Below are 27,144 nucleotides of genomic sequence, written 5' to 3' on the forward strand. Positions count from 1 at the left end.
ACTCCCTAAGTGATGTCTGACTCTTTTGCAACCTCATGGACTATAGTCTGCCAAGCTCTTCTGTCCATGGGATTTCCCAGGCAAGATGGCCATTTCCTTCTCCAGGGGATCTTCCCCACCCAAGGATTGAACCCTTATATTCTGCTTGGCAGGTGGATTCTTTACCACTGAGCTTCCAAGGAAGCCTGTCAGTGAATATAAATATATATATGATTACATATGCATTGCATATATACTTTTTGTATTTACATCAGTTCAGTTCAGTTCAGTCACTCAGTCGTGTCTGACTCTTGGTGACCCCATGAATCGCAGCATGCCAGGCCTCCCTGTCCATCACCAACTCCTGGAGTTCACTCAGACTCATGTCCATCGAGTCAGTGATGTCATCCAGCCATCTCATGCTCTGTTGTCCCCTTCTCCTCCTGCCCCCAATCCCTCCCAGCATCAGAGTCTTTTCCAATGAGTCAACTCTTCGCATGAGGTGGCCAAAGTACTGGACTTTCAGCTTTAGCATCATTCCTTCCAAAGAAATCCCAGGGCTGATCTCCTTCAGAATGGACTGGTTGGATCTCCTTGCAGTCCAAGAGACTCTCAAGAGTCTTCTCCAACACCACAGTTCAAAAGCATCAATTCTTCGGCACTCAGCCTTCTTCACAGTCCAACTTTCACATCCATACATGACCACAGGAAAAACCATAGCCTTGACTAGACGAACCTTTGTTGGCAAAATAATGTCTCTGCTTTTGAAAATGCTATCTAGGTTGGTCATAACTTTCCTTCCAAGGAGTAAGCGTCTTTTAATTTCATGGCTGCAGTCACCATCTTTCCCCATCTTACTGCTGCTTTAAAAATGCTTTTCTATTTCAAAAGTGTTCTTTGAGAGCTGTCTTTGCTTCTGATTTTGACAGATTTGCTTTATACTCAGAACACACTCTAGGGGGCGCTAGTGCTAAAGACCCCACCTGCCAGTGCAGGAGACCCAGAGTTCAATCCCTGGGTTGGGAAGATGCCCTGGAGGAGGGCATGGAAACCCACTCCAGTTTTCGTGCCTGGGAAATCTCGGACGTAGGAACCTGGAAAGCTATAATCCATAAAGTCGCAAAGAATCTGACGTGACTGAAGCAATTTAGCACACACACACACATACACCCCATGCTGAACATACTTGCACGATGACCTCTTTAATATCTAATATATATACATTTTCCTTACACCTTGCTTCCCTGGTGGCTCAGACGGTAAAACGTTTGCCCGCAATGTGGGAGACCCGGGTTTGATTCCTGGGTTGGGAAGATGCCCCGGAGGAGGAAATGGCAACCCACTCCAGTACTCTTTCTGGAAAATTCCATGGACTGAGGAGCCTGGTGGGCTACAGTCCATGAGATCTCAAAAGAGTCGGACACGACTGAATGACTTCACTTTCTTTCTTATTTATACCTTATCTCATTTTTTTCTTCTCTCCATTTTTGCACATTCAAAAATATTTATTAACAATTTATTATATGGAAATTATCTCACTTTCATTTCTTTTGCTTTCAATCACTTTCAGTCTGTTTATTCAAAATGCAGTTCAAGGTGGCTGATATTGAACATATAGCTTTTTAAAATTTTAATGTTTACCTTTCATTTGGACTGCTTAGTCCATATTTAACTTTTTTTCTTTTTTCTATAAATTCCTATTTGTTTCCATTTATTCCTTTGTTTTGCTGCTCTTCTGCCAATTTTGGAATTAATTGTTTTATATTTTACATTTGATATCTTGCTCTGACTTTTTATTATCATTTCAGTGATTGCTTCTGGGCTTACAATTTAAAATGTGCAAGTTATCAATGTTTGCCTACAGTTAAAATTGTTCCACTTTGATTTTTGTTTACAACTTTCCACATTCCACTTCATGTCTCACGTCAAGCACTTCACACCTGACGTTTCACAAATGTCATAATCTTGTAACAGTATACTGCCAGTTCCTCAGATTGCATTATTTGTGTTATTGATGTCATATATTATACTTGTATCTATATTATAATCCCAACTTACCCTGTCAATATTTTAGCTTTAAGTAGTCATTTGTCTAACAGATCAGGACTACTATTGCACCTCCCTGAAATCCTCTGTCTAGCTCCTCTGTGAAGTACCCAGATAATACCATTTCATGCACATTCCCTGGGTTTTTCAGATGCTAAAGAAGTCAAGTGTTAGTAGTTCAGTCATGTCCTACTCTTTGGGACTGTAGCCCACTAGGCTCCTCTGTCCATGGGATTTTCCAAGCAAGAATACTGGAGTGAGTTTCCATTCCCTTTTCCAGGGAATCTTCCTGACCCAAGGATCAAACCCAGGTCTCCTGGGTCAGATCCTTTACCATCTGAGCTACCAGGGAAGTCCTCAAATGCTAGTGACCACTACCAAGTGGAAGAAATTAACTGCTTGATTTCCAGACCTCCTGGCACCTAATGATTGATAATATCAGCTGCTCTGCTACCTCAGAATCAACCAAATACATAATTGTACATGAGCTGATCATGTACACTGCGACCCTCTCCCTCATCTGGACTTTAAAAATGCTTTGTTTAAATGCTTGCAAGAGTACCAAATGTTTTTGGAGTATGAGGCACCTGTTCTTGCGTGGCCCTGCAGTCAAGCTTTCTCTGCTCCAAACTAGGATGTTTCAGCTGTGTTTGGCTTCACTGTGCATCAGGGACACAATCTTGCATTCTGTAACAGTCTCACGATGGTGTGATAGATTTTACTCTTATTCATTCTAAAGGGGCTCACTATAATACATATATTCATGATTTCCAACAAATTTGAAAATTATTCTATCACTATAATTATTTCTTTACACTTGGCCTTCAGTTATTCATATTTTAGGCAATTTTAGACAATGCCTGTTATTGAGGCTGTGACTTTTTTTACATCATTTTTTAAATACTCTTTATGGGTTTTATTTTTTTCCAGAATTTAAATTCAAGTTCACTGGCATTTCTTTGCACATGTCCAAATTGCTGTAAATCAAATCACATTAATTTTTCATCTTACTTTCTTTTCACTTATATTTCATTCCCTTTCTTTTTACCTTTCACTCTAGAATTTCAGTGCATTTTTTACAGGTTTTATGTATTTGTTGAAACTCTCTGTGTGTGAAAGTGAAAGTCATGCAGTCATGTCTGACTCTTTGTTACCTCATGGACCAGGCTCCTCTGTCCATGGAATTCTCTAGACCAGAATACTGGAGAGGGTAGCCATTCCCTTTGCCAGGGGATCTTCCCAAGACAGGGATCAAACTCAGGTCTCCCTCATTGCAAGATGATTCTTTACCATCTGAACCACCAGGAAAGCCCTGAAACTCTGTATTTAACTCAAATTTTGTTTAGCTATATTTTATTTCAAGTCCTTGGCTATCCTATTAAGAGATTATGGGAGGCATTGCTAAATCCATCACTTGAGACATCTTGAAGTCATTTTCAATTGATTATTTGTTTATTTATTTATTTTTCTGGACAGTGGGTTAGTCTCCCTGAGCTTTTCATATTCTAGATAATTTAAGTAGCCTATGATGCATGAGATGAAAACTAAGAGTCCTAGCCACAAGACCACCAGGGGCTAGAATTAAAGTGGCTCTAACTCTTGCCCCTAGCTGAAAGTAAGAATGTTTTAAGAAGAGAAAAACTGTAAAAACAGGTACAAATTTTACTATAAGAGATATAGCTCAATGCATGGGAGATCACACAGGAAAACAGTTTGTTTATCTAACTCGGAAGCAGGGCAGAGATACACCCCCAGAAAGAAAGGGTACGGACATTGTCTCCAATGAGGAGGAGTGCAGTACATCAGAAACTAGGCACAGATACACAGATACACACCCTGAGAGGAAAGGGGGGGAAGTGTCCTGAGTGAGGAGGAATGCACTGTGGAGGTGTGTAAATCACACATATAGGACCATCCTTCCGGGGCTTTGTTTACGTTTGGCCAGTTGTCTTGTTTCTTCCTTCAACCTGACTGGTCCATGGATCCTCCTCAAGAGGAGTGCACAATTTTTTTCTAAGATGGATCCCACCACAGAGGCCTATGGGTACATGTTCACACTTATTACAGGGTGGGGCACCCTCCCTTTTCAACCCCCAAGAAGACTTCCTGCACATGTGCAGACAGGGAAGTCTTCCTTGACCTCAGGAGTCGGCATCTACCTGTCTCTTTGCTTTAACAGTGCTCAGCTTTTATCAGTGGCTTTGTCCTTGGAGTATTGGGGTGAGAACAAAGGCTCAATTCTATTCCACTTGACAACACCAGGTGTCCGGCCCAGAGGCCCACTGTCACCCACCTCACAAATATACCCAGATGTTTACTGTTCTGGTTGAGAGGCACCTCCTATAACTCTGAGCTATGCTTTATCTCTAGTATCTCCATTCTTTCTGCAACCACATGGCAGTCATTTTCTTAGAAGCCCCCTGTAACCTTCTCTGGGATATGAATATCCCATTGTTCTCCCTGAGACTCTCAGGAAAATTAATACAGGCCTATTGGTCGGTTCCCAGCCCCAGCCACCAACACACCTCCCTTATGTTTTGTGCCTTGGGACAGATCTTAGGATCTTTTGTTGAGTTCCAATTTCTGCCCCCTCAGCTCAGTGATGCATCTGTGCTATTCTTTCAGTTCTATTTATCCATACTTTGATCAGGAAATTGTCTCCAGGTGTAAAACCAGCATGGTCATGAGATTAACATTGTGGATTTTCTTCCATGATGGACAGACCCTTAAGGTGGATTCTGTGGTCCCTACCTCCTGATAACCATACTTTTGGTCAATACCTTCCAACTGAGTATAGTTGGTCATGTCTGCTGCTACTAGTCCAGGCAGGGAAGTAATATAGGATGCCTATGATTATGTAAATAAGAATCCATTACAGAAGCCTGTAACATCCATCTCAGTAGGAGGCTTTTAAAGGAGAAAACTATCATATTAGTTGTTGCTTATGATGAGGATCACGCAGCAAGGAACAGAGAGCCTTTAACCCGTATCTAGCCAGAAGTGACGCCTTCAGTCTAACAACTGCAAGAAATTGAATTATGCCAACAAAACTTGGTCTTTCTCCAGTTAGTCCTCAGCTGAGTCTACAACCCTGGATAATACCCTAATTGCAATCTTGTGAGACCCTACACAGAGGAATATGCAACTCTGTGATAAGAGTACTGGCCTACAAAACTCAGGAATAATTACTGTATCTCTGTGTATATGTATCTGTGTGTGTGTGTGTGTTTAAACTAAAATTTTGGTAATGTGTTATGCAACAATAAAAATTTAATGTACACTGCAAGGTATCACAACCTTTTAACCCTGAAGTCTAATTCCTGAGTACAGTAATATGTAACATTTTTCTTTTATCTTGGTGGTTGTGTAATAGGACCCTCAAAATTAAAACTGTTTGACAAGTGATTCTGTTCTTTGTTTTGTGTTTTTCCCCTCTGTTCTCCTATCATTGCTGAGAACTAAAATTTGCATTCTTTGTTAATGTGCATTCTTTGTTGCTGATTCATGTGTGTGGCAATCTCACTGTTTCTGTTAGGGGAAACACACTGACTGAAACTGCCCACCCTGGCTAGAAACCTTAGTACATATTTGCATGAATTATTTTACCACGGGAAGTCCTGGTAAGGAACTAACAAGACACCATCAGCTGGAAGAATCTGAGAAAGGTCAAAAGGAGACTCCACATGTCCTACCACCTCCCAGAAGCCTTCTCGTTGACATCCACCTTGGCTGAGTAATGCGTGCACCACCAGAAAGGACCCTGAGTCCAAATGATCAGCCAAAGACAACCTGGAAACTAATTCCATCAACATAAACCCTAGACTGTGAGTTGCATGGCAAGGCAGTCATCCTGGGCTCCCTAACCACCCTGGCCTCTGCCTAGGCGTCCATTCCCAATAAAGTTTCTTGCTTTGTCAGTGACTATGTCTCTTCTGACAATTCATTTCTGAGTGTTAGATGAGAGCCCCCTTTTGGGCTCTGGAAGGGGTTCCCCTTCCTGCAGCTTTTCTGCTCCTTCTTGACTTGACCACAGAAACCCAAGTCCATGGTCAGCAAAGCAAGAATTATGAAAGGAGGACTATTTTGACCAGGACCAGGGGACCAAAATAAATGGCTGAAGAAAATGTCATGGAAAAAACTAGCCTCGGGAAACAATCAACCATATGTGACAATTATTGTTCAGTCATGTCTGACTCTCTGCAACTCCATGAACTGCAGCATAGAAGGCTTTCCTGTCCTTCACTGTTTCCCCGAGGCTACTCAGCTCATGTCCATTGAGTTGGTGATGCCATCCAACCTCTCATCCTCTGTCACCTCTCCTCTTCCTGCCCTCAATCTTTCCCAGCATCAAGGTCTTTTTCAATGAGTTGGCTCTTCACATCAGGCTGAGTATTAGAGCTTCAGCTTCAGCATCAGTCCTTCCAGTGAATATTCAGGGTCAGCTGCTTTCTGAATAAAGTCATTTTCCTTGCCACAACACTTTGTCTCTCAGATTCATTCGTTGGCCTGTTGTGTGGAGAGCAGAGTGAGCTTGGACTCGGTAACAAGAGGACATCTCCTAGAATTCTAGAATTTTGGCTGCAAAACCACAAAATGATGCCCAAAACCATGGAAGTCACCAGTGTAAAATATCAAAGCCACCTGTCCCTGAATGATTGTTTACGGTGAAGCTTCACCCTAAATTAGATGCGTATGTGTTTGTCACTCAGTAGCATTCAACTCTTTGCAAATATTCTGCTTTAGAACATTTAGATCTTAGAAATGCAGGAGTTTCCTATTTTTATCAGAGTTTAACCAAGTTAGCACAGATGCACTACTTTTTTTCTGCTCTCCCTCTGCATAAATTATCTAAGAACATTCTTCACACTCATCTCCCACATTCCACATAGCCATTGCACTAACATGTGAATGCACTTACCTGGCCACAGGTGATTGAGTCCACAGTGCCTGTTATACAAAGATGGTTCAACCAAACTATTTACTGCAGCTGTTTAAATAAGAACCAAAAAAAAGTGTTTATCCTTCTTTGTCTGTAGTGTATTTTTTTTTTTTAGACTGGGAATTGTTTTCCATATCTTCCTCAGTATTGACTAGAGAAAATCTAAAGTCAGACGTCAGGGAGATAGAGGATAGTCAAACAGATTTATCAAAAAGTATGTACGCATTTTTCATTTTTCTGCTTTCCTTTACCCATGAGTTAATGACTGACACACACAATGCAACCATGACTAATATATTATATTTTTACATCTTATTTGTTTCATAACAAAGTCAAATCAAACATGATAATACAATTTCAGGAGATTTAACACTTTGAACCCAATTCACCAATTCAGTTTTTGACATAGCAATGTGTCCACAGACAGGCTAGTATCACAAAGTTTAAAGAGAACGCTAACATATGTACGCATCAATTTCCTATCCAAGGCAGTAAATTATATCTCAGTTTAGCAAAAAATGACCACATTTCTGTTTTCTGGTGCCACACTTTCTATTTGACATACATCCCATATAGTTTCAATAAAGCAATTTGTTTTAAAATTATTTCTATAAGGCTGTAGTCTTATAGGTTGGCAATAAGGCTATCTAGTTGCAATAAGTCATATATTTGCAACCTACTCCAGTATTCTTGCCTGAAGAATCCCTTGGATAGAGGAGCCTGGAGGGCTACAGTGTGTGGGGTGGCAAAGAATTGGACACAACTAAGCAACTAACACTGCCACTACTACTACTTATTTGCATTGAAGTTATGTGCACATTAATCTATACAGCTTACATATTTTCACATAAATTCAGCTACTTTATAACAGAATTTTTATTCTTCTACACTTAGCCATTTGCATTTTACCTTTTTGATGTTAAACTGTTTATTGTCCTTTGAAACATGATTATCTGAGTATGTGTGCATGTGTCTTTGTGTTAATGTACTAATATCTGGAAGAGGGTAAGTGAGAGAAGGATAGGAAACGTTTGAGAAGAAAACAAAGAATAGAAGAAAAATTATCATAAATTTTTGCGTTCAAATCAGACAACATTTTTTTAAATAACACTGTTTTATACCAATTCATATTTTTTCTTTAACAGATATGTGTGTTTTTCCAGGGATAAAGGAAATCATAGTTGGGATGTTTACTTTTGCAATTAAAACGATATTCCTGAATTTAGACTTAAGCAACTCTGCAGGAAATAATTCCACAAATAAAACTGGAATCTATTTTAAAGTTTAAAAAATGTGACATATGTTGTATATAACACTCTCTCACAAACTATAAATTGTGAAAAAACATGCATCAGGAAAAAAACAACTGACAATTGCAAATACTCTGCATGGTTAGTTTCATGTGATATTGTCACTTTTGACTCTAAATACTGAATTGCTTATTTTCATAACCCAAATTTCTTTACAAGTTATCCTTATTTCTGAGAACCCAAAAGAAATATAGAATGATTAGATGACACTTCCATAGTTTTATATATAACTTTGATAACTTTACTTATATCTAATTGGATACATATATGTGAAAATGAATGGACTTGATTAATTAGAAAATATTCTAATGAAAAACTAACTTGAATCTAGCTTTCCAAATTTCACTGTATTCTATTTAATTCAGAAAATTCACCAAACAATTCCAGAGGTGAAGGGACTCTTTTCCTAGTAATTACATTCCATAAAGTCTTCTTTACTTCCTTATTCCTGAGGCTGTAGATCAGAAGATTTAATATAGGGATCATCCTGTGTAGAACACAGAAGCCACTTTGTCCTGATTCAAAGATAGCTGGAAGTAGGTCTCAGATAAGCATAGATGGAGGCGGACTAGAACAGAATGATGGCTGTCAGGTGACACACACGTGTAGAGAAGGCTTTGCGTCTCCTCCCATGAATGCATACGGAAGATGGAGAAGAGAATATAGGAGTAGGAGGCAAAGATCACCAGCAGAATTCCGACCATATTCACACCAGCAAACGTGGAAAAGATGCTTTCATGCAGGCATGTGTCAGTACAGGAGAGCTTAAAAAGTGGGGGACTGTCACAGAAGAAGTGATGGATGACCTTGGAACTACAGAATGACAAGATGCTCACATACCCTGTGTGAACCACAGAGTTGAACAGTCCTGCTGTAAAAGCCCCTGCTGCCATTTTCAAGCAGACTGTCCTGGACATGATCAAGGCATAAAGGAGAGGGCTGCATATGGCCACATAGCGGTCACAGATCATTAACCTAAAAGGACGCATTCAGCTGTGGCAAAGGCTATAAAGTACATCTGCAGAAAGCAGCCAGCAAAGGAGAAGGTTTTCTTCTCTGACAATAAATCAACCAGCATCTTTGGAGTGATGATGGATGAATAACAAACATCAACAAAGGACAGGTTAGCCAGGAAGAAGTACACGGGTGTGTGAAGTTGGGAATCAGTCCTGATTAAGAGGATCATCCCAACATCCCCCACAACTGTAAGCATGTAAATCACCAAGAAAAAGCAAAAGAAGATAACCTGTAGCTCCAGTGTGTCTGCTAATCCCAACAGGATGAACTGCGTGAGTAAAGTATAATTTTTTTTACCCATTGATTACGGATACAGTATGCTTAAACTTAAATTGGATGTAAATATTTCCCTTTGCACAATTTACCAGAAATAGAAATAGTGATAAGTTAAGTCATATATGAAAAAGAAGCCTGGGACAACAGTGCATGGTAAACAGAGTCAGAGAGAAATTAGTGGGCAAATGAATAGACATTCGATTTTATTACATATTTGTTTCTAATAATCTGGATTGAGGGATCCACAAATGACTGGTCTAATATACCACCTAAGGTTTTTTTTTTTTTTCCTGAATGCAACATCTATGTTCTATTCTTTCCCATCTAGTCCACATTCAAAATGCAAAGTACAGAACTATACTTGCCAAAGTTTTTCCCGTTCTCTGAGCATGTATTTGAATTTAAGTCACATGCTTTTTTTTTTTTTTCACTCATCAAGAATACTGTCTACATTCTTCAACTCTAAAATTTATGCATGGCCAGTTGGTAATCGTTTGTGTGTTCTCCAAGCAGCAAAAAATAGCACAGTTCAATAACTGATATTTTAAAATCTATCATATTCTTAATGATGATATTGTAGTGTATTAAGGTACACAAATAACTGTTCTTCATACAAAACACTCTATCAGATTAATGCCGTGTGGTAGCACACACTGTACCTGTTTATGGCGGTGAATGACAGAGACTGCACCAAGTACTTAACAGCATTTTTCTCAGTACTAACTTATCTAGTCTATCATTTCTGTTTTTACTAGGATCCCTAATAACTCAGTTGAGGCACAAAAAAACATAAAGAAGGCAATTTTCATGTTTCAAATGAAATATAAAGCAGTGAAATTTTGTATTACCTCTTCATAAAAATCTGAGACACATTCTGAGTATATGTATGTTGCTCCCCTTTTATTTTATTCTCCTTGAAGAGAGCTAGGTAACCATGGGGATTGAATTATAGGTTTCAATTGTGTCATGCATCCTCTAAAGGCAGAAACTCCAGTCTCAGAAGTATTTAAATATGATAATATGTAAGTATATGAAAGTAAACTCTAGATGGAACTTAGTGGTGACTGTGTTAAAGTCTTTTGCCAAATTAAAAAAAAAAAAAAGTCTATTTAATTGTCACTTTCTTTGTAGTTTTAGCTTATTCCAATGGGTACATTCAGTTCAGTTCAGTTGTTCAGTCATGTTCGACTCTTTGCGACCCCATAAATCACAGCAAACCAGGCCTCCCTGTCCATCACCAGCTCCCGGAGTTCACTCAGACTCATGTCCATCGAATCAGTGATGCCATCCAGCCATCTCATCCTCTGTCATCCCCTTCTCCTCCTGCCCCCAATCCCTCCCAGCATCAGAGTCTTTTCCAATGAGTCAACTCTTCCCATGAGGTGGCCAAAGTACTGGACTTTCAGCTTCAGCATCATTCCTTCCAAAGAAATCCCAGGGCTGATCTCCTTCAGAATGGACTGGTTGGATCTCCTTGCAGTCCAAGGGACTCTCAAGAATCTTCTTCAACACCACAGTTCAAAAGCATCAATTCTTTGGCACTCAGCTTTCTTCACAGTCCAACTCTCACATCCATACATGACCACTAGAAAAACCATAGCCCTGACTAAATCGACCTTTGTTGGCAAAGTAATGTTTGTGCTTTTCAATATGCTATCTAGGTTGGTCATAACTTTTCTTCCAAGGAGTAAGCGTCTTTTAATTTCATGGCTGCAGTCACCATCTGCAGTGATTTTGGAGCCCCAAAAATAAAGTCTGACACTGTTTCCACTGTTTTCCCATCACATTACCCTCTACCAAATTATGATCCTTCCGTTTGTGTGTGTGTGTGTGTGTGTGTGCCCCTCCACTTGTCTGGCTGAGTTTAATCTTCAATCGGCTTTGTTCTTGAGTGAAATAAATTAGAAGGAGACTCTAACTACTAACTACATGCCTACATGAATATTCATCTAATCCAGTTGGACTATGGGGCCCCCAGAGGGCCCCAGGTGGCTGTGACAGGTCATGAGGTCTGTGTTGCCACCTCCCCAGTGATTTGAACGTCACATTTTCTATCAGGAGCAACTTAGCAGTAAGAGCAAGGGAAGGGCCATGGGGAATATCCCTCCCAAAACTGTAAGTGTGGTTATCATCTTAGAAATCCCTGAATCCCACTCAATTTCCTCCAGAATTCTACTAAGCCACTCCATTCCACCTATATAATATTGCTTACTTTTAATATAATATACAGATTGACTTTAATGGACTGGATTGGTAATTGGTAGAACATTTCCATAATCAGGAAATCAATGAGACTATTGTAAAGAATATGGGTCTGTTTCAACTTCTAATATTGGTCTAACTGCTTTGAACTATGCATTGATTAAACTCTGCCATAGCTGAATGTGTGTGCTTGTGGCTTTGTGTTAATATGTGTATCAATCTGGGAAAGAAAACATGAAAGAAGGACAGGAAATTTTTGACAAGAAAAGACAGGAAGAGGAAAAAAAGCTGATGCAATCAGTGCATTCTAACCAGACAGCAGTTTTCTAAGCAGAACATATTTAATCAAATTCCTACATATTCTTTAATGAATAAATATGTGTTTGTGGGGATAAAGGGAATAAAAGTTGACATGTTTCCTGTAGCAACTAAATGCTATTTTTTTATTTTTTATTTAAGCATTAAAATCTTAATAATTCAATAAAATGGAAATCTATTTTACATTGAAAACTTTTTCACAAATATCATATATTTCAACACTTTACAAATCATAAATGGTGAAAAATACATCAAAAATAAACTAACAATTACAAAAATAATAAGCAGCTAGTTTCATGTGACATTGTAAACTTTATCTCCATATACCTGACCCTTTATTTCCCTAACCAGGACAGCTTTACAAATAAATCACATTTTAGCAACCTACAAGAAATACACATGATTAGATGAAAGTTGCATGATCTTACATAAGTTTGATAAATTATGTCTAATAGGACACATGTTCATGAGAATTACCAGAACATGAATACACAGATTAAGCTGTAATGAAAATAAGCTTCATCCAGTTTCTGAAAACTAAATTATATATTCTATTTAGTTCAGAAAATTAATAAATCACAGAAATGAAGGAATCTTTTTACGAGTAACTACATTCCATAAAGCCTTCTTCACTTCAGTATTCCCGAGACTGTAGATCGAGGATTCAACATGAGGATTACCACTGTGCAGAACACAGAAGACACTTTGTCCTGAGTCAGGGAGTAGCTGGAAGTAGGTCTCGGATAAGTATAGATGGAGGTGGAATAGAACAGGATGATGGCTGTCAGGTAAGACACACACGTGGAAAAGGCTTTGCATCTCTTCCCCTGAATGCATACGGAAAACAGAGAAGAGAATGTAGGAGTAGGAGTTGAAGATCACCAGCAGAGTTCCGACCATATTCACACCAGGAAACGTGGAAAAGATGCTTTCATGCAGGCGTGTGTCAGAACAGGAGAACTTAAAATGGGGGATTGTCACAGAAGAAGTGATGGATGACATTGGAACTGCAGAATGGTAAGGTGCTTACATAACTGGTGTTTACCATGGAGTTGAACAGTCCTGCTGTAAAAGCCCCTACTGCCATTTCTAGGCAGACCGTCCTGGACATGATCAAGGCGTAAAGAAAGGGTTGCATATGGCCGCATAGTGGTCACGGGCCATTAACCCAAAAAGGATGTAGTCAGTTGTGGCCAAGGCTAAAAAGAAGTACATCTGCAAAAAGTAGTGAACAAAGGAGATTGTCTTCTTCCCAGATAATAAATCAACCAGCATCTTTGGAGTGATGGTGGAGGAATAACAAACATTTGCAAAGGACAGGAATAAATACATGAGTATGTGAAACTTGGAATCAGTCCTGATTAAGAGGATCATCCCAACATTCCCCATAAGTGTAAACATGTGGATCAGATCAGTCACTCAGTCATGTCCGACTCTTTATGACCTAATGAATCTCAGCACACCAGGCCTCCCTGTCCATCACCAACTTCTGGAGTTCACTGAGACTCACATCCATCGAGTCAGTGATGCCATCCAGGCATCTCATCCTTTGTCGTCCCCTTCTCCTCTTGCCCCCAATATTTCCCAGAATCAGAGTCTTTTCCAATGAGTCAACTCTTCACATGAGGTGGCCAAAGTACTGGAGTTTCAGCTTTAGCATCATTCCTTCCAAAGAAATCCCAAGGCTGATCTCCTTCAGAATGGACTGATTGGATCTCCTTGCAGTCCAAGGGACTCGCAAGAGTCTTCTCCAACACCCCAGTTCAAAAACATCAATTCTTCAGCACTCAGCCTTCTTCATAGTCCAACTCTCACATCCATACATGACCACAGGAAAAACCATAGCCTTGATTAGACGAACCTTTGTTGGCAAAGTAATGTCTCTGCTTTTGAATATGCTATCTAGGTTGGTCATAACTTTCCTTCCAAGGAGTAAGCATCTTTCAATTTCATGGCTGCAGTCACCATCTGCAGTGATTTTGGAGCCCAGAAAAATAAAGTCTGACACTGTTTCCACTGTTTCCCATCTATTTCCCATGAAGTGATGGGACCAGATGCCATGATCTTCGTTTTCTGAATGTTGAGCTTTAAGCCAGCTTTTTCACTCTCCACTTTCACCTTCATCAAGAGGCTTTTTAGTTCCTCTTCACTTTCTGCCATAAGGGTGGTGTCATCTGCATATCTGAGGTTATTGATATTTCTCCCAGCAATCATGATTACAGCTTGTGTTTCTTCCAGTCCAGCGTTTCTCATGATGTACTCTGCATAGAAGTTAAATAAGCAGGGTGACAGTATACAGCCTTGACGTACTCCTTTTCCTATTTGGAACCAGTCTGTTGTTCCATGTCCAGTTCTAACTGTTGCTTCTTGACCTGCATACAAATTTCTCAAGAGGCAGATCAGGTGGTCTGGTATTCCCATCTCTTTCAGAATTTTCCACAGTTTCTTGTGATTCACACAGTCAAAGGCTTTGGCATAGTCAATAAAGCAGAAATAGATGCTTTTCTGGAACTCTCTTGCTTTTTCCATGATCCAGCAGATGTTGGCAATTTGATCTCTGGTTCCTCTGCCTTTTCTAAAACCAGCTTGAACATCTGGAAGTTCACGGGTCATGTATTGCTGAAGCCTGGCTTGGAGAATTTTGAGCATTACTTTACTAGTGTGTGAGATGAGTGCAATTATGCAGTAGTTTGAGCATTCTTTGGCATTGCCTTTCTTTGGGATTGGAATGAAAACTGATCTTTTCCAGTCCTGTGGCCACTGCTGAGTTTTCCAAATTTGCTGGCATATTAAGTGCAGCACTTTCACAGCATCATCTTTCAGGATTTGGAATAGCTCAACTGGAATTCCATCAGCTCCACTAGCTTTGTTCATAGTGATGCTTTCTAAGGCCCACTTGACTTCACATTCCAGGATGTCTGGCTCTACGTCAGTGATCACAGCATCGTGATGATCTGGGTCGTGAAGATCTTTTTTGTACAGTTCTTCTGTGTATTCTTGCCATCTCTTCTTAATATCTTCTGCTTTTGTTAGGTCCATACCATTTCTGTCCTTTATTGAGCCCATCTTTGCATGAAATGTTCCCTTGATATCTCTGATTTTCTTGAAGAGATCCCTAGTCTTTCCTATTCTGTTGTTTTCCTCTATTTCTTTGCATTGATTGCTGAAGAAGGCTTTCTAATCTCTTCTTGCTATTCTTTGGAACTCTGCATTCCGATGTTTATATCTTTCCTTTTCTCCTTTGCTTTTCACTTGTCTTCTTTTCACAGCTATTTGTAAGGCCTCCCCAGACAGCCATTTTGCTTCTTGCATTTCTTTTCCGTGGGGATGGTCTTGATCCCTGTCTCCTGTACCATGTCACGAACCTCAGTCCATAGTTCATCAGGCACTCTATCTATCATATCTAGGCCCTTAAATCTGTTTCTCACTTCCACTGTATAATCATAAAGGATTTGATTTAGGTCATACCTGAATGGTCTAGTGGTTTTCGCTACTTTCTTCAATTTAAATATGAATTTGGCAATAAGGAGTTCATGGTCTGAACCATAGTCAGCTCCTGGTCTTGTTTTTGCTGATTGTATAGAGCTTCTCCATCTTTGGCTGCAAAGAATATAATCAATCTGATTTCTGTGTTGACCATCTGGTGATGTCCATGCATAGAGTCTTCTCTTGTGTTGTTCAAAGAAGGTGTTTATTATGACCAGTGCATTTTCTTGGCAAAACTCTATTAGTCTTTGCCCTGCTTCATTCCATATTCCACGGCTAAATTTGCCTGTTACCCCGGGTGTTTCTTGACTTTCTACTTTTGCATTCCAGTCCCCTATAATGAAAAGGACATCTTTTTTGGGTGTTAGTTCTAAAACGTCTTGTAGGTCTTCATAGAACCGTTCAACTTCAGCTTCTTCAGTGTTACTGGTTGGGGCATAGACTTGGATTACTGTGATATTGAATGGGTTGCCTTGGAAACGAACAGAGATCATTCTGTAGTTTTTGAGATTGCATCAAAGTACTGTATTTCGGACTCTTTTGTTGACCATGATGGCCACTCCATTTCTTCTGAGGGATTTCTGCCCGCAGTAGTAGATATAATGATCACCTGAGTTAAATTCACCCATTCCAGTCCATTTCAATTCCCTGATTCCTAGAATGTCGACATTCACTCTTGCCATCTCTTGTTTGACCACTTCCAATTTGCCTTGATTCATGGACCTGACATTCCAGATTCCTATGCAATATTGCTCTTTACAGCATCAGACCTTCCTTCTATCACCAGTCACATCCACAGCTGGGTATTCTTTTTGCTTTGGCTCCATCCCTTCATTCTTTGTAAATCACCAAGAAAAGGCAAAAGGGGAAAACCTGTACCTCCAATGTATCTGTTAATCCCAACAGGATGAACTCTGTGGGTGAAGTGTAATTTTTTCTGCCCATTGTTTATAGCATAGTATGCTTAAACTTAAACTGGGTGTGCATATTTCCCTTTGCACAATTTACCAGAAATACAAATATTAATAAAGTAAAACATATATGGAAAGGAAACCTAGGACAACAGAGCCCAGTAAACAGAGTCAGAGGAGAATTAGTAGACAAATTAATAAGCATTGGATTTTATTAAGTATTGGCTTTATTAATTCTGAACTGAGGGAACCACAAATGACTCATCTAAATACACATACATCACCTAAAGTTCCTTTTCGAATGCAGCATCTATGTTCTATTCTTTCCCTTCTTGTCCATATCCAACTGCAAAGTACAGAACTATTCTTGCTGAAGTTTTTTCCATTCTCTGAGCAGGTATTTGAATTTAACTGAAATCTTTTTTTTTTTTTTTTCTCCTCAAGTCTGCTCTCTATATTCTTCAACTCCAAAATGTATGCATGGTCACTTGGAAATCACTTGTGTGTGATTCTCCAGGCAGCAAATAGTAGCCCAGTTTGATAACTGATATTTTGACATCCATCATATTCTTAATGATATTGTAGTGTATTAAGGTACACAAATAACTGTTCTCCTTTCAAAGCACTCTACCAAACTAATGTCATGTGGGAGCACACACTATACCTGTTTATGGTGGTGAATGACAGAGACTGCACCGAGTACTTACCAGCATTTTTCTCAGTACTAACTTGTCTAGTCTATTATTTCTGTTTTTACTAGAATCCCTAATAACTCAGGTGAGGCACAAAAAAAACATAAAGAAGACAATTTTTATTCTTTAAGTGAAATGTAAAGCAGTGAAATTTTGAGTTACCATTTTGTAAAAATTTGAGACACATTCTGAGTATATGCATACTGCTATCCTTTTATTTACTGTGGTCATGTATGGATGTGAGAGTTGGAAGAAGGCTGTGTGCCAAGAATTGATGCTTTTGAACTGTGGTGTTGGAGAAGACTCTTGAGAGTCCCTTGGACTGCAAGGAGATCCAACCAGTCCATTCTGAAGGAGATCAGCCCTGGGATTTCTTTGGAAGGAATGATGCTAAAGCTGAAACTCCAGTACTTTGGCCACCTCATGCGAAGAGTTGACTCATTGGAAAAGACTCTGATGCTGGGAGGGATTGGGGGCAGGAGGAGAAGGGGACGACAGAGGATGAGATGGCTGTATGGCATCACTGACTCGATGGACGTGAGTCTCAGTGAACTCCGGGAGTTGGTGATGGACAGGGAGGCCTGGCGTGCTGGGGTTCATGGGGTCGCAAAGAGTCAGACATGACTGAGCGACTGATCTGATCTGATCTGAAAGAGGGTTGGGTAACCATGGGGACTGGATTATAGGTTTGAACTGTGTCATGAATCCTCAAAAGGCAGAAACTCCAGTCTCAGAAGTATTTAAATATGATCACATGCAAGTAGATACGGTTAAAGCCTATATTGAATTTTTTGATCTCTGTGTTATTTCAAAGCTATTTATTTGAAAAATTTTTTAAAATGATCTATTTAATTGCCTCTTTCTTTGAAGTTTTAGCTTATTACAATGGTTACATAATCCTCTACCAAATTATGATTCTTCCCTTTTTGTGTGTGTGTGCATATCCCTACACTCATCTGGCTGAATTTAACCTTCAATCTAGTTCCATTCTTAAAAGTGAGTGTCTTAGTCACTCAGTTGTGTCTGATTCTTTGAGACCCCTGGTCCATAGTCTGCTGAACTCCTTTGTCCATGGAGTTCTCCAAGCAAGAATACTGGACCGGGTTGCCATTTCCTTCTCCAGGAATCTTCCCAACTCAGAGATTGAACCCAGATCTCCTGCATTGCAGGAAAATTCTTTACCAACTGAGCTAAGATGGAAGCTCTGTTTTTAAGTGAAATAAATTAGGAGACACTAATTTCTTACTACATACCTACACGAATAATCATCAGACCCAGCTGGACTATGTGGACAGCAAAGGGCACTGGATGGTGTGACAAGTGTGACAGATCAGCTTTGTTATATCCCAGATGACTTGAATATTGCAACTTCTATCAGGAGCAATTTCAGCAGTGAGGACAAGGGAAGAGCCACAAGGAATATCCCTCCAAACGCTCTAAGTGTGGTTAGCATCTTAGCAATCCCTGAATCCCACTCAATTTCCTCCAGAATTCTACTATGCCACTCCATTCCACATATATATTATTGTTTACCTTTAATATAATATATGGGTTCACTTTAATGGATTTAATTGGTGACTGATAGAATATTTCCATAATCAGGAAATCCATGAGACTGTTTTAAAGGATACGGGTCTGTTTTATCCTTCAAATACAGATCTACCTACTTTGAACTATGCATTGATTAAACTCTGCTACAGCTGACTGTGTGTGCATGTGGCTTTATGTATAATATGTGGATCAGTCTGGGAGAGAAAATGTGAGAAATTTTTAAGAAGAAAAGATGGGAAGAGAAGAAAAGCTGTTGCAATTGATTCCTTCTAATCAAACAGCAGTTTTCTAAACAAATATATTTAAACAAATTCCTACATATTCTTTAATGAATAACTATGTGTTTATGGGGATAAAGGAGATGAAAGTCCACATATTTATTGTAGCAGTTAAATGATATTACTGAGTTTTGATTTAAGCATTACAGCCCTAATTCAATTAGGTGGAAATCTACATTGAAAATATTTTCACACATGTGATATATACAATCCTTTACAAATCATGTAATGATTTGTAATGAAATGTAATGAAAAAATACATTTTAAAAAGCTGACAATTAAAAATATAATACACAACTAGATTCATGTGACATTGCAAAAGTTATCTCCTCCATATACTTAACCCTTTATTTCCCTAACCAAGACAGCTTTATGAATAAATCATATTTTAGAAACCTATAGGAAAACATACAATGATTAGAAAAAAGTTTCATGATCTGACATGTTTGATAAGTTATATCTAACAGGACTCGTGTCCATGAATATTACTAGAACATAATTACACAGATTAAGTTGTAATGAAAATAAGCTTGATCCAGTTTCTGAAAGTTAAATTATGTACTTTATTTAGTTCAGAAAATTAATCAATGACAGAAATGAAGGAATCCTTTTCCTAGTAATTCCATTCCATAAAGCCTTCTTCACTTCCGTATTCCAGAGACTGTAGATCAGAGGATTCAACATGGGGATGACCACTGTGTAGAACATGGAAGCTACTTTGTCCTGTGTCAAGGAGTAGCTGGAAGTAGGTCTCAGATAAGTATAGATGGAGGTGGAATAGAACAGGATGATGGCTGTCAGGTGAGATGCACACGTGGAGAATGCTTTGCATCTCCCCTCCCCTGAATGCATACGGAAAATGGAGAAGAGAATGTAGGAGTAGGAGGTGAGGTGCCGGGGTCCAGCCCCGGCTGATCCAGGGTATTTGAAGGAGAGACGGCCTAGGCGACTATTTATATGCTAATTAGAGATATAAAGAGTAATCGAATGAGGATAGCTTAGTAGGAAAATTCAGTTGAGAAAAGAGGCTGAGTAGCTTGGTTTACGTGGGAGACCAATAAAACTTCAAGACAAGAAGTTTGCACTACTTACGTAGGCCACAGGCACCCTCTCAAATAGCGGAAGGTGCCTCACCCTAGACACCTTCTCGAGTGGGTCTTAGAAGCCCAGGCATAATTAGTAAGCATGGTGGGTTCCACGCTCCAGATGGAGACTTCAGCCAGAATGTGAAAAGAATGACATAGGGAGACCAAGCGCTGGTGAGCAAGGCCCATAGCTTTATTTTCAACAGGGGCTTATATACCCTAAGTTACACATAGAGGATAATAGGGGATGCAAAGTCAGCAGTCTTTGATTCTTATCAAACACCAGGGTTTCTTTTCTGCAAATTTATCATATACAAATGGTTTAGGTGATTTACACCATCTTCTGGCCAGAAGACCTACTAACATTTTATGACTCTTGACAAGGACTTATCAATAAAGACTTATTTTCTCTAAGAGTAATTATTTTAAAGTTTGGCGCCATCTTCCGAAGATAAAATTGCATTCCTATAGGACGGATGTGTAATGGGTTTACAACAAAGGAAAGAATTTATCACCTTAAGGGTCTAAAGTTACTAACACCAAGGCCACTACTTATTTTTTCTACATACCAACTATATTAATTAATACACATTCAAGGATACAATTCAGGGGATGTGAAAACTTGGCAACAAGCATTGACTCATCAATGAAATCCCTTACTAGTCTTATTCTGACAGTTTCTAACTCTCTGAGAGGCTCTAAGCTATTTGAATATCTTAAGCTTCCCGTGCCTCTCGAGGCTGGGAGACTGTAAATAATCGTATGCATAGCTGTGTTGTCAGGCGAGTTAGAGAGCCATCTGAGGGGTTTGGATTTAAACACTCCTAATTGCCCAGGAAGTTTATTAATTGGAGCTGTAAGTTAACTCTTTGACAGAGAGAGCGAGATGGTGGTGGGGGACAGCCCCCAGTAAAGTCACAGGTGAGAGCACAAAGCAATAAAGTAGGCAGACTCTGGTTTTTGGGGGGAAGATGCTCGAGAATATCCGGGGAGACTCCCGAGGCTCGATCCCGCCTTTGCGTATGCCGAGCCTCCTTCCTCATGACCTTTGTCACGAGCGGAATGTCTCTCGCCAGCTCCCGGCAGTGGGGATCACCGGCAGAGTTCCAATGATATTCACACCAGCAAAAGTGGACAAGATACTTTCATATAGGCATGTGTCGGAACAAGAGAGCTCGAAAATTGGGGGCTGTCACAGAAGAAGTGATGAGTGACATTGGAACTGCAGAATGATAAGCTGCTTATACAACTTGTGTGAACCACAGAGTTCAACAGTCCTGCTGTAAAAGCCCCCTTTTCAGGCAGATTGTACTGGACATGATCAAGGCGAACGGGAGAGGGTTGCATATGGCCACAGAGCAGTCACAGGCCATTAACCCAAAAACGATGCATTCAGTTGTGGCAAAAACGATAAAGAAGTACATCTACAGAAAGCAGCCAGCAAAGGAGGTGGTTTTCTTCTCTGATAAAAAAATCTACTAGCGTCTTTGGAGTGGTGGTGGATGAATAACAAACATCCACAAGGGACAGGTTAGCCAGGAAGAAGTACATGAGTGTGTGAAGTCAGGAATTTGTTCTGATTAAGAGAATCATCCCAACATTCCCCACAACTGTAAGTGTATAAATCACAGAAAAAAGGCAAAAGAAGATAACCTGTAGCTCCAGTGTGTCTGCTAATCCCAACAGGATGAACTCAGTGAGCAAAGTATAATTTTTTCTGGCCATTTATTACAGATACTTTATGCTTCAATTTGAATTCATGTAAATATTTTCCTCTCAAAAGTTTACAAGAAGTAGTAGGTCTAATAAAATTAGTCACACATGAAAATAATCTAGGATAACACCATATTATATAGAGCAAGTGAAGCAAGAGGAAAATTAGTGGACAAATGAATAAGCATTGGAATCTATTAAACAATTCTCCATGTTAAAATATACCTGGTTTGAAAGATTCTCAAATTATTGGGCTAAGTACACATATTTCACTTCAGTTTCTGCAAATCCAATATATATGTTCTATTCTTTCTCTTCTAGCCTACATCCAAAATGCAAAGTACCAAACTATTCTACCTGAAGTCTCTTCCATTGTCTGAACAGGTATGGGAGTTTACTCAATGCATTTTTTTTTTTCTCTCTTCAGGACCACTTTGTATATCCTGCAACTCTAGAATCTATGCACCAATACTTGAAAGTTGCTTTTGTGTTCCTCATGCAGTAAAAAAAGTCCATTTCAAATAATCAACATGTTGACAATTACCATATTCATAAACATGATTTTATAGTGTTTTAAATTAAACCAAACAACTCTTTCATTACAAAGCACACTATAAAATTAATGCCATGTATTAGTATTAGCACAGGGCTTCCTTCATAGCTCAGTCTGTAAAGAGTTTGCCTGCAATGCAGGAAACCCGGGTTCAATTCCTGGGTGGAGAAGATCCCCTGGAGAAGGAAATGGCAACCCACTCCAGTATTCTTGCTTGGAGAATCCCATGGAAAGAGGAGCCTACTGTCTATGGGGTCCCAAGAGTCAGATATGACTGAGCGACTAAGCATACACATTAATATAAGCACACACTGTACCTGTCCACATTAATGAATGGCAGCACCAATACTTAACAGCATCCTTCCCATTACTAACTTGTCTAGTTTATTGTTGTTGTTGTTTTTATTAGAATCCCAAATAACTCAGTTGAGGCACAAAAATGAAAAGATTTTCATTTTCTAAGTGAAATGAAAAGCAGTGAAATTTTGAATTACACCTTCGTAAAAATCTGAGACACTTTCTGAACGTATACACATGGCTGCCTTTTATTTGGTTTTCCTTGAACAGGGTAGGGTAACCATGAGGACAGGATTATAGGTTTGGGTTGTGGCATCAGTCCTCTAAAGGCATAAACTCTAATCTCAGAGGAAATTAAAACAAGATCATATGCAGTTAGATGCAGTCAAATGGGATGTGGCTCCTGCATCCTCATGTGATTATGGATCTCTCTGTTACCTTAATGTTTCACCAATGTTTATAAGATATTAATTTTAATTGTCTGTTTAATTGCTTCTTTGTAGCGCCCACATATTCCAAAAGGGTGCATAGCCCACTACCAAGTTATCATTTTTCCTTTTCTGTTTGAGTTTGTGTGTGTTCGTGTGTGTGTGTTCACCCCTCCCCTCGTCTCAGTGTGTTTAGCCTTCATTCCAGCTCACTAGTTGAGTGAAGTAAATAAGAAAATGACACTCACTTCAACTCTTTTTTGCTGTGAAAGGTATTATTTCATTCTTTTTTATGGCTAATATTCCATTGTGTAATATGTACCATATTTTTATCCATTCATCTGTCAACAGACATTAAGGTTGCCTTTAAATACTCTGAGTAAATAAGACAATATATTAAAAAAAAAAAAAAAACATATTTTTAAGATTTTGTAATTACATTTGTTTGTTGAAATTGTCTGTGATTCTGAACTTACAAAGAATTTAAACTACAAATATTCCATTCCAAAAACACAAATCACAAAGAGAAATGAATCACACTGTGTGTCCATATGAAAACAGAGTCTATTTGCATACAGAAATAAATAAATCATGGCAACATATTCTTAGTTCAAGCTCCAAGAAAATAGAAATAAAAATTGAAATAAATAAATAGGATCTAATGAAACATATAAGCTTTTGCCAGCATAGGAAACCATAAGCAAAATGAAAAGACAACCTAGGACAGGGTAAAAATTTTTGCAAACCATGCAAATGACAAGGGTTTAATGGATTCATGTTGATGTATGGCAAAACCAATACAATATTATAAAGTAATTAGCCTCTAATTAAAATAAATAAATTTAAAATTTTTAAAAAAGAACAAAAACAAAACAAAACAAAAAACAATATATATATATATATATATATATATATATATATATATATATATATATATATATATACACACACACAAACAGCCCATATAACTCAATAACAACACAACATAATAGCAAACCAGGAAAAATTTGACAGAAGACCTGATTAGACATTTCTACAAAGAAAACATACAGATAGTCAACAGGCACATGAAAAAAAATGCTCAATAGCAATAGTTATTAGTGAAAGGTAAATCAAAACTACAACCTCACAGCAGTCAAAATAGCCATCATTAAAAAAATATCTACAAATAATAAATGCTAGAGAGCTTATGGAGAAAAGGGAATCCTAATACATTGTTGGTGGGAATGCAAACTAGTGCAGCCACTGTGGAAAACTTATTGAGGTTCCTTAAAAATCAAAAATAAAATTGCCATATGATCCAGCAATCACAATCCTGGGTATATATCTAAATAAAACTATAATTTGAAAAGACATATGCTCCCTTATGTTCATAGTAGTACTATTTACAATAGCTAAGGCATGAAGGCAACCTTAATGTCTGTTGACAGATGAATGGATAAAAATATGGTACATATTACACAATGGAATATTAGCCATAAAAAAGAATGAAATAATACCTTTCACAGCAACATTGATTGACCTAGAGATTATCATATTAAATGAACCAAGTTAGAAAAAGACAAATATCCAAATATGGTATGATATCATTTATATGTGGAACCTAAAAAAATGATACAAATGAACTTATTTACAGAACAAAGAGACTCACAAGCATAGAAAACAAATTTATAGTTACCAAAGGGGAAAAAGGGTAGGGGGACAAATTTGGAGTTTATGAGTAGCAGATACAAACTATTATTTACAAAACTGATTACCAGCAAGGTCCTACTATGTGTATGTGTGTGCCTGCATGCACGCGCATGCGTGCATGTGTATATACACACAAGGAACTATATTTAATATCCTATGTTGTTGCTCTTCAGTCACTCAGCTGTGTCCAACTCTGCGACCCATGGACTGCAGCATGCCAGGCTTCCCTGTTCTTTACCATCTCCCAGAATTTGCTTAAACTCAAGTCCATCGAGTCTGTGATGCCATCCAACCATCTCTGATGCCCTCTTCTTCTCCTAACCTCAATCATTCCCAGCATCAGGGTCTTTTCCAATGAGTCGTCTCTTCCCATCTGTTGGCCAAAGTATTGTAGTTTCAGCGTCATCATCAGTTCTTCCAACAAATATTCAGCATTGACTTAGTTTAGGATTGACTGGTTTGATCTCTTTGCAGGCCAAAGGACTCTCAAGAGTCTTCTTGAGTACCACAATTAAAAGGCATCAATTCTTCAGCCTAGCCTTCTTTATGGTCCAATTCTCTCATCCATCCATGACTACTGGAAAAACCATAGCTTTGACTATATGGACCTTTATCAGCAGAGTGATGTCTTTGCTTTTTAATACTTTGTCTAGGTTTGCCATAGCTTTCTTTCCAAGAAGCAAGCACCTTTTAATTTCATAGCTTCAGTTCACCATCTGCAGTGAGGAAAATAAGGATATCTCAAAGCAAATAATTATAGACAGAATGTTAAAAGGCATATTCAGAGCAAATCACCCAGTTAAAAATAAGATTTTTGAGCCTGAATAAGTGGTCAAAACCAGAGAATCAAATTTGGGAAGGCTTTCTTTGCTTCTTATGTAGAAGGAAATCTCTAAAGGAGTGATCTTGTATGCAAGAGGTCGATGAGTCAGCCATTGCTGGAAAATCTCTTTTCCACCCTTTATCAATCAGAATAATGGCTTTCCTAGAAAACAGTACATTCTTCTCATGCAGGTAGTATGTTATGACATGAAATCTATATTCAGAAACCAGTATCTGAAGATGCCCTACCAGCATATATGGAAAATTGGAAAACCTTCCTCAAATTAAAGGCAACAAATGGTCTTTGCTTCTTCCCATTGTTCTGTGCAGTCAGCAGAGGTACAACTGCCAATGAGTTGACATTTTATGTCTCGAATGTGGTGTCATAATTTTTGCTCAAACACTCATCTTTTAATGGAACTATCAACACCAGGTCTGCTATACCATGCTGTTAGTCTTTTAATCTAATAAAGCTGATTTGATATCTATTAGTTTCCAGGCTATACATTGGGACTAGAGAAAGAAAGCTGAATAATCTCATTGGAAAAAGAAAATGTAGGCAATATTTTGGAAAATTAAAAACCAACAATGGTCACAAGACCCATTAATGAATGCTATGTGTTATATCAGAGATTTCAATACCCTGAATAGAGCTTAGTATTACTTTTCTATTTAACATGACATCAGACTTTGTGTGATATAAAAATAAGAGATCATTCACCTAAAATATTAAATCATATATAATGGGAAAATAACAGAAATTATTGAGTGGAGACTGTAATGAATAAGAAACAAATTTTATGAATTAATATTTTTAAATCACAGTACAATCAATTTCAATAGGAATTTTCTCGGTGCCACCATAACATCTTTGTTTCTCAGACGATATACCATAGGGTTAAACATCAGTGTGGCAATGGTATAAAAAAGAGAAACTTGTCCATTCCTATCAAATGACTGGACTTGGTCTTAAATATGTAATGGGTCCTGATCCAAAGAATAAAGCCGCAATCATGAGATCAGAAGAGCAGGTGGAGAAAGCCTTGGCTCGCCCAGTGTCTGAAGGCAGCTTTAAGATGGTCTCAATTATTCTCGTGAAAGAACCAAGAATTAACATAAAAGGAATAATAGTGACAACTAGAATAGCAACTACATAAACAAATATCTCAATCATAAAAGTGTCCCCACAGGCAAGCTTTAGCACTGGATGTACATCACAGAAGAAGTGATTCAACTGGTTAGGGCCACAGAAGGGTAGAGAGAAGATCTGGTAAGTAAATCCTAAGTACGTAGGAATTCCACTGACCCAACTGCCAGCGGCCAGTTAGACACACAGCCTGCAGTTCATAAGGAGAGGGTACAGCAGTGGGTTGCCAATGGCAACATACCTGTCATAGCCATTGAAATCAGAAGAAGGCACTCAGTGACCCCAAACACCAGAAAGAAATACATTTGAGCAGCACAGGCCAGCAAGGATATATTTCTAGATTGTCTACAAAGATCTGTTAATAACCCGGGGACAGTGACTGATACATATTTCCAAGGAAGA

The 27,144-nt window shown here is 38.7% G+C and overlaps 3 pseudogenes; all 3 read right to left on the reverse strand.

Moving 5' to 3' along the window:
* Positions 1 to 8,616: 8,616 nt before the first annotated feature.
* On the reverse strand, positions 8,617 to 9,592 carry LOC109570849 (olfactory receptor 5F1-like; annotated as a pseudogene).
* A 3,071-nt stretch (positions 9,593 to 12,663) lies between these two features.
* On the reverse strand, positions 12,664 to 13,419 carry LOC109571109 (olfactory receptor 5F1-like; annotated as a pseudogene).
* Positions 13,420 to 19,572: 6,153 nt separating this feature from the next.
* Positions 19,573 to 21,732, reverse strand: LOC109570850 (olfactory receptor 5F1-like; annotated as a pseudogene).
* Positions 21,733 to 27,144: the final 5,412 nt, after the last annotated feature.

This window comes from Bos indicus, chromosome 17 (genome assembly GCF_029378745.1).
Source record: "Bos indicus isolate NIAB-ARS_2022 breed Sahiwal x Tharparkar chromosome 17, NIAB-ARS_B.indTharparkar_mat_pri_1.0, whole genome shotgun sequence".
Lineage (NCBI taxonomy): Eukaryota > Metazoa > Chordata > Mammalia > Artiodactyla > Bovidae > Bos > Bos indicus.